Source organism: Pocillopora damicornis, chromosome 12 (assembly GCF_964200805.1).
Source record: "Pocillopora damicornis chromosome 12, jaPocDami1.2, whole genome shotgun sequence".
NCBI classification, from domain to species: Eukaryota; Metazoa; Cnidaria; class Anthozoa; order Scleractinia; family Pocilloporidae; genus Pocillopora; species Pocillopora damicornis.
The window spans coordinates 9684083-9696508 of NC_142681.1; the positions used below are offsets into that span (position 1 = coordinate 9684083).

The 12426-nt window shown below is 38.6% G+C and overlaps 1 pseudogene across 1 annotated transcript; it reads left to right on the forward strand.

Moving 5' to 3' along the window:
• Positions 1-3122: 3122 nt before the first annotated feature.
• Positions 3123-11902, forward strand: LOC149036397 (uncharacterized; annotated as a pseudogene). Its single transcript, XR_016181705.1, has 5 exons — positions 3123-3244; positions 3412-3490; positions 7284-7905; positions 8122-8237; positions 8517-11902. The product of XR_016181705.1 is annotated as an uncharacterized LOC149036397 (transcript).
• The last annotated feature ends 524 nt before the right edge of the window (positions 11903-12426 follow it).

A 12426-nucleotide genomic window follows, 5' to 3' on the forward strand; every position in this document is an offset into this window, starting at 1 on the left:
TTATCAATATTGGGATTTTAACAAGCTTCTTGACTTTTCTCATCGCCAGCACTGACATTGAAAGAAGGAGAATATGTTTAAAAAATTGTGACGAAAATTGCTGCCGATTCCTAATACAAAATGATCACGGTGACTCAGGTGGTTTAGTAATTTGTCTGTTTTCGCCGCGATATGAAAGGATAATTATGGAACAGTAAATTCTATTGTAGTATAGGAGTTGTACGAGATCACAAAGTGATCGCGTGCAAAAACGCCAACTCTCCATACTACTTTCCATATTATGGAAATTATTCAACGAAATTATCATTTCACTATTTCCATTCCGACGCGTGAAAAACCACTATTTCGATTGTCGTATGAAATTTTGGAACAAACAAGTCCTATTAAAAGATTATCTAATGTACCCAAAGGCTTATCATTTTTGAAAGACGCTTTCACTGGACTGACAATGTCAAAAAGCGACGCCCCAAAAACTGTTGCTGAATATAAAAGAGAATATGAAAAAGACAAAAGATGTGAATATCGAGGAAGTCTGACTGGGCTTTGGAAAAGGGTTACGCTGGAAGAGCGAAATATAGATATCCATTTGGGCGTGCTTTAGATATTCGCAAAGCAATCGGGAGGTTGTGCTTTAATGCTTGTAAAAACGGTCATAATTATTCATTGGCTGGCAAATGCAAGCATGTAAAAGGCAAGACGCATCAACGCAACATTAGTGATTAAACACCTTTTTATCTTTGAATTATCCACAGACTGGTTATTTCAACTTATTTAAACGCACTATTTTTCAAACACTTCAAGATTTGTCTATAGGTATAGTATATTGAAACTTAATGAAAAGTACAAAGATATCTATATATATGAATAGGGCTGATTTAAAAAAGCTCAGTAAATCAAAATTGATCAAACTGTTGTTAAAACAGAATGCAGCATGAACTCCCAAACCAAGCATTAAATAAATGGTCAAGCAGAGCGACATAATAATAATGGATGATAAACCAGTTTCTACAACGGGTGTTTCAGCTGTAAAGATGTGTTGAACGAGCATAAAACTAACTGTATCACAAAAAGTGGCAAACAAGCAATTGAAATGCCATAAAAAGTCAAAAAATATATTGAAATTTAACAATTATAATAAACAATTACCAATACCATTTGTCAACCACTATTTTAATCCCGACGCGTGGGAGACCGCTATTTCAATTCCGACGCATGGGAAACCACTATTTCAATTCGACGCTTGGGAAACCATTATTTCAATTCCGACGCGTGGGAAACCATTATTTCAATTCTGACGCGTGAAAAACCAATACCGTATTTCTTCACCTATATGCCGAGCAATTTTTTCAATATTTGACACAAAAGTTTGGGAAATTTTTTCACAAGAAACGGGGTTCGGCTTATAGCCGAGGGTTTGGGATTCAAAAACAAGTACAAATTTAATGTTGATGCGAAATGACCGTAAATTCAGTGACTGCAGCGCTCTTTACATGCTTTAAAATTGTCATGACAACAACGTATTTCTGACCACCAATCAGATTCTTTGCTTCCCACTTATTGAAAGACTATCTCACTCGACTCGGTAAACACTCTTCTCATTTCACACTACAAATGAATTACTTTGTCTCTTTGTTGTGAAAACCACTCCATCGCTTGCTTGTCTAGTTCGGGACACTTGGGAGTGAAACGGCCCATTTTTGCACGTTTCGCAGACTCCTAGGCTTGCCAGAAAGAATAGTCTCCTGATCTTTTCTCCAGGGTTTTGGAGAAGAGTTTCTATTGGATAACACGAGTCTGTTGGAAGGTCTCTAACTTTTAGGGTCTCGCCTTATAGCTGAAGAAATACGGTATTTCAATTCTGTCGCGTGGGAAACCACTATTTCAATTCCGACGCGTGATTTCGATTGCCGTATGGAATCAAATGCTTGACTAATTTCCTCGAAAAAGTTTCTGTTGAATTACATCATTGATTTCCTGTTCTTCTGAGAATGTTTCGCAATGGGAAAATGTTGTGAGATCATAGCGCTAGTCTCCTATAGTATTCCGACACTTTTATGTCATGAAATGATTCCCTCAAATGATTTTATAACATAGCTAGTAAATTTGTCTAGTCAAATTCAATTTCGCGAGCGTGCTTCGTATTCCTATTGTGCACGCTCATGACGTCAGCAAACATATCCCTCGAGAAAAAAATTTTCCATCGGGTTGAAAATGTTGTAAAACAATTGGTTCATACGTCAGCTATGCGTTCATCGAGATATGAAGCACGCGGGAAGTTTAGAGAGCACTCAAGAAGCCAGAGTTGCTCCCGGCTACGCCTCGAGCAACTCTTTCAACGCATCTTTCGTGCTCTCCAAACTTCCCGCGTGCTTCATGTCTCGATGAACGCACGCTGACGTATGAACCAATTGTTAATTGTTAAACAATTTCATGTAACGATTTCGTTGAAAATTTCCATAATATGGAAAGTAGTATAGAGATCACTTTGTGATCTCGTACAGCCAACTCCCATACTACAATAGAATTTACTGTTCCATAATTATCCTTTCATATCGTGGCGAAAACAGACAAATTACTAAACCACCTGAGTCACCGTGATCATTTTGTATTAGGAATCGGCAGCAATTTTTTAAACATATTCTCCTTCTTTCAATGTCAGTGCTGATGATGAGAAAAGTCGAGCAGCTTGTTAAAAACCCATTATCGATAAGGGAATGAGTCCTTTAATCAAACTTCAGGTGAAGGGGAGTTCAGTTAAAATAAATTATTTGAAAGAAATGTTCAAGTCACAATTTTCCTTGTGACCTGCCTTGTTTCGCGGTTCCATACGGTTCTGCCTTTTTATACGGTTTATCGTGTTCTCTTGGTGATATTTCCTTCTTTAAGCTGGTTTTTGAGAGAATAGCTCATTAAATGTATTTCTTACTGTTTGGCAGTATCTTTAATTGGTGCTTACTTAAAAAAATATTTGGATCTCGATGTTCACGGTTTGATCAAAAAGTACTAATCACTATTTGATAGGATGATTGACGCCCAATACGGGAACATTGTTATGTAAATTTATCTGTGTCGAATGATGAGTATGAAATAGAATTAAAGTCTGTATCGTTCGCCTTTAGTTTGATTAATGACCAATCAACACATGTGCTGAAATGGATTGCTATACTGTAAAAGCGTTAAAGAAAGTTAGGCGTTACCACTTCATCGTTGTTTTTCATGAGTTAAACGTGCTGCCTTTGAAAAGGTAAGGTTGACAAATGTGTTTGATACACTGTCGAGCGGCTTGATTTAGCGCCGTTCAAGCTCGAACTTTGCAGAAATTCTGTCTTATCTTTAAACAAAGAATACAAAACGCATCAGCAGAGTTCTGTTTATTATTAGTTAGCAATTATCGTTTCCTTATTTCAACAGCAGAAGTTTGACAACATGGAGAGGTTCAAAGTGATCTTTCAAATCAGTGCTCTACAGATTTTGATCACGCTTACTAACGGTTAGTATCCTTCAAGATTTCTCTTTTGCAAGAACAGCGGAGAAAGTCTCTCGCCTCATTCAGACCAGATCATCTTCCCATGAGACCTCTTTATCATACAATTACCAAATCCATTCAAATCTCACACTGTTTTACCTTTCGGCTGTAAGTGTACCAGTAACTGTACCAGTGAACAGTTTTTACGAGATCGAAGCTCAAGCAAAACTTTGAGCTTCGAGGAACAAATAACATCCAAGGATACATATACGAGCATTTGTTCTCACCAAATGGAGGCTATTGAGTTTATTATCCTTCTGCAATACTTTTGCAACGCGTGGGTAAACTGTTTACGAACAATGTAGTGTTTGCTGCCAGTGGGTAAAATGTTTTCGAACAATGTGGTGTTTGCTGCCCATTGGTAAAATGTTTACGAACAATGTAGTGTTTGCTGCCCGTGGGTAAACTGTTTACGAACAATGTAGTGTTTGCTGCCCGTGGGTAAAATGTTTCGAACAATGTAGTGTTTGCTGCCCGTGGGTAAACTGTTTACGAACAATGTAGTGTTTGCTGCCCGTGGGTAAAATGTTTTCGAACAATGTAGTGTTTGCTGCCCGTGGGTAAACTGTTTACGAACAATGTAGTGTTTGCTGCCCGTGGGTAAAATGTTTTCGAACAATGTGGTGTTTGCTGCCCGTGGGTAAAATGTTTACGAACAATGTAGTCTTTGCTGCGCGTGGGATGACTTTTCAGTGTTGCCTGGTACCACTTTATGAGCAAACAAAAATGTTCCTTCTCCGGCAACAAAAGCTCAACGCGCTCTCATCTTGAATTAAATTTTAAACGAACGTTTTTATCATACTTGATGTGAGGTTTGAAAATTGGGGAATATCACTTGGGGTACATCGTCAGATATTTAGTTTTAGCTAAGGCGTATTCGCTCACTGGATGCGTTCAGACCAATCGCGTATAAGCGAAAAATATTTGATAGATTATAAAAAGATTTTTGCAGCAGCTGATAAAAGTAACAAGAAACTAGGTTTGTTTTAAAAAATTCTCTCAAACTGAGCGGTAAAGTCCCACATTTTTAGAAAACGCAAGGTAAAGCGAAGTTTCAGTACGTATCGGCGAGGAGAAAAGATGGCAGTTTCTACAAGAAAAATGACTCGCTGTCATTATGTGATCTACAAACCAGACTGCGTGTCTCTCTCTCTCCTTCATGCGTGACTAGTTACAAGCAAAGAAAAAAAATCAATGTTTTTGTTCTGATGATCAACAGAACAGTAATACCAATAAAAATTTTTTCTTCTTAGGCTCAATGAGTTATTGTTCAATGATCTTCTCGACTGTGACTCGAGTATTGTTCAATAGTATATTTTCCCCTTCGGCGAACAGTATGAATTGTTAGACATACTCCGTTCTTGAGGATTCCCGGGAGTAACCCGGGAGCTATGAATGCAAATGCACGCCTGGATTTACAGGAAGAAATTGCGAAACAGGTGGGTTATTGATCATAGACATCACCTGAGCTTTTGCAAGGTTACATTATTTGTCATATGCCTACGTACTTCAAATCACTGAATTAATAGGTAACGTGTTGATCTTAGAGAAAATTTCGACAGTACAGTTTTAAAAATCGATTTAAGTGATATTCGAACCGGTGACCTTCGAGATATCAATTGATTGCATGAATCTCTGGCCAAAAAGAATCGAAGATGGTTCTTCAGAAAGAAACTCTTGACAGATTTAAGAATCTTTCGGGCCGACCGTGGGACCAATTTATTGGTGCCATCTCAAGGAAGAAATATTTCTGGAGTTTAAAGTTAATCCCGTGATATGGCATAGTTGGTATGATCTGAAATCACCTAAGTCTATTCTTTTTTCCTTTTTAATTTCAAAGAACTGAACAGTAAACTCCCAAGTTGTGGGCAATTAAACTAAAGGTCAAACAATTTTAAGTTCTAATTTTGCTGTTCGAGAACTGCAAAGAAAACAAAAGAATGTGAAATGCAGGCCTGGGAAACAAGATATCAAGTAAGGACACGTGCAAACTTACTTTGAGGGGGGCATGCTATACAGATCATCCAGATCTTCGTGCAGACTCAAAGTTTTTCATATTACTGGTATTTATTTCCTTTCTCTTGTATTGAGGGATTCGAGAGAGTCAAATGTGGGTGATAACAGTCAGTAAATGTGACTAAAACTACCCATGACTAGGAAGAAAAATTTCCCTCCTGCTCTCCCCTCTTAAAAGTTTTTTTATTTGAGGCAGATATTGATGAATGCCGGAACTCAAAGCCATGCCAAAATGGCGGACAGTGCGAGAACACACATGGAAGCTATAAATGCACATGCAAACCTGGATTTACGGGAAAAAATTGCGAAACAGCTGGTTTATCAACTATAGACGAAAAATAAACCGTTGACTGCAGGTCTTGTGAACTTTCGACCAAATTTAAAAACAATAATGATGATGAGAAAGACGTTTTTCGTCTTGTAATGAGCGTGGGACAAAGAAAAAAATTCTGAGTCCCTCAGAGGAGAGCGTCATCAATGAAAGTGAGCACCAAAAGGGGAGGGTAATACCTCTTTGTAAGCTATTCAAGGGGAGGGTCACACACCTTTTCCAGCGTTTTTTAGAGAGGATTTTTGTGACGTTGCTTTTCATTTTCTCACGGATTAAGTTTCTCTTTTCACCTACTTTAATTTAATTTGGTGTTTTATTATAGGTTCTTGGTTACATTCCTACATGTATATTATGCCATGGCACATAGTTTTCTCGGAGGATTCGTGTCCTTTTCCGTCCGTATCGAAACCCATTAGACTCGTTTCTTCAGCTTCCTGCTCCCGTTGACTGTCCGCTTCCTGACATCCTAAGTCATTTGGTTCTGAAGAGTTACTATTAAATCCAACAATGCGCTCTACCCTGTCACTGTCACTGTCAGACTCTGAATTTGAGTCAGAGGCGGGCTGAATGCTGTTGTGACTATCCTGCACAATAGAAGTCAAAATCTTACTGCCAATATGTGCCTTCACCACTCTCACTTTCTCATCTTTCTTTCCTTTAAATGCAATATTATGGTGATCAATATAAAGTTCAAGTTTACCTACTCTGAGGGACGACAACCGGTTTCTGTGATAGAGATCTTCCCAGTCAATATCATTGTATTCCTGTTGCTTTCTTTCTGCACGTTTCCTGTCTTTATTTGTTCGCCGCTTATCTTATGTCAGTTAGATGCCCAATATAATCTGCAAGAATGCAAGCTTTTCCGAAACAATGTATTTTTAAGGAAACTGTTTGATTGCCTTTATATCCCCTGCTATGAGCTTACCCTCTTGAAATATCTGTTTTATTTGAGCTCGAGGCTGATAATCATAAGGTTTGCGGCCACTCGTAGGTGTTTTCGTACTTGATAGGTAGTAAAAGTCGGGAAGTTTGCTGTAATCGGGATAGAGTTGTTGAGTCGGCGTCGTTGGAGAAGGACTTACAAAGTCTCAAAGTTTATACTTCCATTTTCAAACTTCAGCTATAAAACGCAATATATTTCACACTGATTGTTCGCATTTTCTTGTTTCAGCTCGCACACATTCAATGTCGAGATATATTTATACTCAAACATTTTGCGTTTGCACGAGAAATGTTCTAAGGTTTCTACGCCATGGAACATACCATGTAGTTGTGAGGACGAAACTTTATTTGCATTTGTGGTTTGTTTGGCTCGATAGGATGATACACACTTAAAGATACTGTCTGGAAACTGTTTTATCATTCAATGAACAAAAGTCGTTTTACATGTCACTCTGTTTTACTTTGCAGCTTCCATTGCACCAGATCCTGTGGCCGTCTATCCTCTAAACAGCAAGTATCTATCAAGAGAAATTAAAGATCAACTGTCCCCAGGTATCCTCAGTGATGTGCCTTTGGCACCTGGACTCGATGGAAAGGAAGGCGGCTCCTACCGATTCGCAGGAAATATTGGCAGTTACATTGAGTTTCCGAATAATGGAAGATTAGACGTAAAGCACTCCATTACCATTTTATGTTGGGTGTATCCTCAGACTACAGATGGTCCTCTCTTCCAGTACAGCGGTACCGATAACTGGGGTGTTCTCTTGTGAATTGGGAGAGGAAGTTTGTTTGCTTTGTTCTCACGTAGGAACTACCATCCCACAAGGTATCTGTTTTACAGTGCTTTGACTTTGGCTTTTAACCAGTGGCATTACATGGGGTGACGTACGACTTCATTTCCGGTGAGGCAAATTTATGGTTAAATAGACAATCGGTGCTAAAGATGAATATTGGAAAAGAGATTGAACTTGCCACTCAAGATGAAGTCCGAATTGGTGCAGTCCACATGGAGAAGCGGTACTTTCGGGGGAGAATCACTGCCGTACAAGTTTATGGCGTGGCCCTGAAGGCTGAGCAAATAAAAGCCATGGTAAGCGTTGGTCAAGGCGGTAGTTATTGTAAGACTTTAATTTATGCCAATTGAAAACGTCTTCATGAACCAGTTACCGCGGTCCCGCTATTTTTTTAAGAATTCTTATAAACCTTTTGCAGAGTGCTTCGTAGTTTACAGTTTAACGAAGAGAGGGTCTTTTAACTGGTGTAATGAGGGAGGTCATTTTACTGATAGAAGTCTATGTGTTTGTAGCTGATGTTTGCGCATACAAAAAGCCTTGTCAGAATGGGGGTGAATGTAGCAGCTCTGGTGACAGCTACACCTGTTCTTGTGTTGAAGGGTTCCAGGGAAAAAAAATTGCGAAACTGGTGAGTAAAAGCCTCATAAAAAATGTGTCCACAATGAAAGTATGAGGATAAAATGCCTCCAATACTGCGATGCCTTTCAACAACAATTTTCGACAGGTTGATTTTGAAAAATGAAAGCTTAAAATTGACAAAATAACTCTACAGCAGGTTACTACAGTTCGTCTCCGATTCAGGATCGCAGGACCTTTCCAGACCCCACCTTTCCGTGTTCTTTTTTATTCTTATTATCAAATTTTCTATTTAGAATGCATTTAAACTAACTGGTTGCTCCGTTTTAAGCCCATAGTTTTCGCGGCGTGGTGAAAGTGAAATAACTTCTGAAACTCTCGACTAGAATTCCCCAAACTGCTCGCCGAGAAGGAAGAGTTGGCATGTTTTTGGTTCTGATGAGCGCGGTTAAGCTCCAGCTGTCAATTAAAAGCCAAATGTATCATTTGGACATTTTGCTGCTGCGGGGAAAATACGAAGGATGGCAAACTCTGTAAATGATGAAGTTGTTAGTTTCGATTCCGCCTTGACGGAGGCAAGTGTCTTTCGGAATTTAATATTTCTCGTGCATCAAAGTCGGAAAAAAAAAGAAACAATTGCTACACTGGTTCTGGAAAGAATCTACTGCCCGTGTTGCCAAATGGCTTTGGGAAAAGCCTGATTCAGGTGTTGGTTCCTATTAAAGAAATTATGACGGGGAAACTTTCGAGCGTAGTTGTCGTTTTTCCGCTCCAATGTATTGTTTATGATCAAATGGAATAGGCATCTTCGATCGAATTAACAGTAGCTACGCTCACGGATTAGCCATGATTTTGGACATCGCATATATTAAAGTATTACTTGTTCTGTTCGTGCAAAGCTTTGGCATATTAAAAAGGCGCTGTCTTCTTAGGTTATAGCGTGAGTTGTCATGGTCCGGTGGAAGGAGCGCCTTCAATTCATGCTTTGGATCACTGACTATGTTATCAAAAAGCCTGCTACATAGTACGTAATAATGCTCCAAAATGGGTGTTAACCACACCTTCATCGCCGAGTTGCACTTTCCTATTGATATTGCTCTTTTCTCGAGCCGTACCAGCTCTTTCTCTAGGTACCGGGGGAGATCGTTATATTTGAACCTACTTAAGTTTCGCGAAACCAACTGGGCACTCCGATGATAATGGGAACTGAACTCTTAAAAGATCCTATTCATGATACCAGAGCCGGGCATTATTACGTTATATTTTTTCTTGAAAGGTATACTATATGTTAATGAGGACCTACTCGTTTCCGGTACTAGCCCATGCTATCTTTTCTCTTCTTTTGAATCTTGCATTGACTTTCCTTCTGTAAAATATGTGGAGTTACTCTCAGCGTAGATTAATGAGTGGACAATTCAATGTGGCAGATTTATGTTTGCACATTAATTTGACATTCTGAGAACTTTACGTAATAACTATGCAGATACATGGTAGCTCTACCGCTCCTTATGAAGCTTAATCATCCCTCTTTCTTAGAGCCAGGCGTATACAGTGGACACGATACTATTTTACATAAACACGTTCAATGGTGCGCGCAGTCTCTTGGACGAATCAGGCTACATGAGATGCACCCCACGAGAAATAAATTACGAAAACGACCTCGGCTTTTATATCACTTTTTCTACGTTTTTGTATGAAATGCAGATGAGGACGATTGTTTAAATGCTGTGTGTTACAATGTAGGAAAGTGTATCAACGGAATCAACAGCTACACGTGTGACTGCAAGGAATGATTCATTGGAGAAGTGTGGTAAGAACGCTAAAAGGTCAACGGGTGTGTTTTGGTGACACCTTTTCTCGAACTGTTAAGGCTTTCCGGCAAAATAGAAATTAGAAAAACAGCATACGAGAGGTAAAATTTGACCCACCTCTTTACCACTCCAGTATTCCTCTTTGAAATACATTTTGCTTCGCTTCGGGAGTACAAGGGTTTTTTTCCTTTTTTTGAACCTACTCTTTTCATATTTTTGTTCTCTTTGTTCCACGTCATTGATTAGTTCTACTGATTTTCAGAGCGAGACTGAAAGCTTGTTTTTGCCTACCAAGTAGCTTAAAACCCGACTTTGTCATGAGATTCATACCTAACTCTGTACATACACTTGCCTATCCCCTTTCGAAAATGTACGAAGCGAGAAATTTCTGGCGAGTGTCGTCGCTCATTGTTGTCTTTATTACAATTCAAAGACTGAGAAGTAAACATCTTTTATAGGAAATCGTGCATTATGGCCTTAAGAAAAAACCCTTCCTTACTTAATTGTATCGATGGAGTTGATTGTATGTGTTATAGAGTGGGAAAAGCAAGGATGCTTTAAAGAAGTCAAAAAGAAAAACAATGCCATTGGTAAAGTTCTTGGAAAATTCAGAAAGTACAAGAAGAATATCAAAGGTGCTGTGGAGGCTTGTATGAAAGCAGCTAAGGGGAAAAAGCTGGAGATCTTTGGGGTTCGTGGGAAATTCAGCTGTGCGACAATTCTGCTCTAAGATTCTCAGTGTTTACGAGCGTTCAATTGAGGTTTTCTTTTTTTTTTGGTTGTTTTTACTTAGAATGAGCGGAAATCTGCTGATATATCCAAAAATGTCCATTTCTCGTCTTCTTTGGGGCGATCGATGGAAACTTCATGGAGAAATACAGCGTCACGCCATCGTAATAACTTACATGTTTATGACAAATGACCGGTGTGAGGATAGTTGGAATTACCCTTGAACTTTTGCAATGAATATGACATCCCGTTCTAGAGGTAGAAGTTAGAGTGCAACTGTTTCAAATTTGCTGTTTGTAAAATGGCTTATTTCTTATTTCCTTGCTGTAACCGCAGCTGTTATTTCTAATGATATGTGCCATAACATTCCCGTTTTACTCCGTGATCATGTAGCGCTGAATAGCCATCTAACCCGTTCTACGAGACGTTCCTTGTTTCAAAATCACAATCCGCTGGGAGACACATAGCCAGACGGATATTTTACTGATACCCATAAGGGGATTGCGTATCCGGCAAGTTCAAAGCTGTGTTAAGTTACTTCCGACCATAAGTCAGTAACATGCTGTAAGAAATACTGTATTACATCCTATTTCAAGTTCTTACCAATGAAACTCACGACGTCTGTCAATTGGGAATAAATATCCTCTGTGCCACTGTCATTAACTGGTAAAGTAAGAATATGTTTGATCCTCTTCTCATCTTTGCCAAGTGTTGTTCTTTCAGGATCAAAACTACAACCAAGAATGCCAGAAAAGATCAACAAAACAGATAAAGAAAACCGCAAATGTCAATTCTCAAAACTGTACCAAAAACAATTCGAATTTTGCCAACGATTTTTTTAATCTCAAGTTGAAACTTTGTTATGAAGGGCTTAAGGTAACGCTAAGTAATAGATGACCCACATCCCTTGATAATATTCATTGTCACTGTAGTGTCATTGAAATAAGATTTCTCATCAAGGTTGTTTTAGTGCTATTTCATGAAATCAGAAACTGAGCGAAAGTTATAGTAAGAATGGACTGTGACAATGACTTCCGCTATGGGGTGGGGTTGGGAAATATGCTACTTTAAAGAGAGAGGAGTAATTCTCGATAAAACATTGAATTAAGACAAATTTTCAAGACTGTATTTAAAGAGTAGCTTACTAATAAACTCTTGAATGGAGATGGCCAGGAAATTTGACTTGCTTGAATAAATGTAATGGCGTATGAATAAGGTGGTGTAGTTCAGTGAGTTTTCGAATTATTGTTGTGTTGTAAGAGCTTGCAGTAATACCGAACAAGGTCTCCCCAATGGTAGGAGAGTTTTGGCAAGAATTCACGTGGTTGAACAAGTTCAGTACCTTTTGGGTTAACAGTTTAATAAACTTATATGCGATAAAAGAGTGCTCAATTGAATATTTATTTCCGAAGTCTAAATACTCATTATCCGCTTTAATACCAAATCTGAACAGTTCTTTCTTAATTTCTATCGTTCTATGAGTGAACTTAAATTGAAAATCTTTCAGTTTAGTTTCCTAACAAACGTTTTTTTATTGATTTAAAGATCTTAGTCCATTTGTGTTTCTTCAACGAGAGTTTCCACTCCCACGTTTAGAGCCCGTTTGTTCCTCGGAGTGAATCTTGTCGTTAAGCAAATAAAAGAAGTCCCTTGAATTAGCCTTGCAGAGGTTAATTTAGATCGATTCGTTCAGGGAAAAGA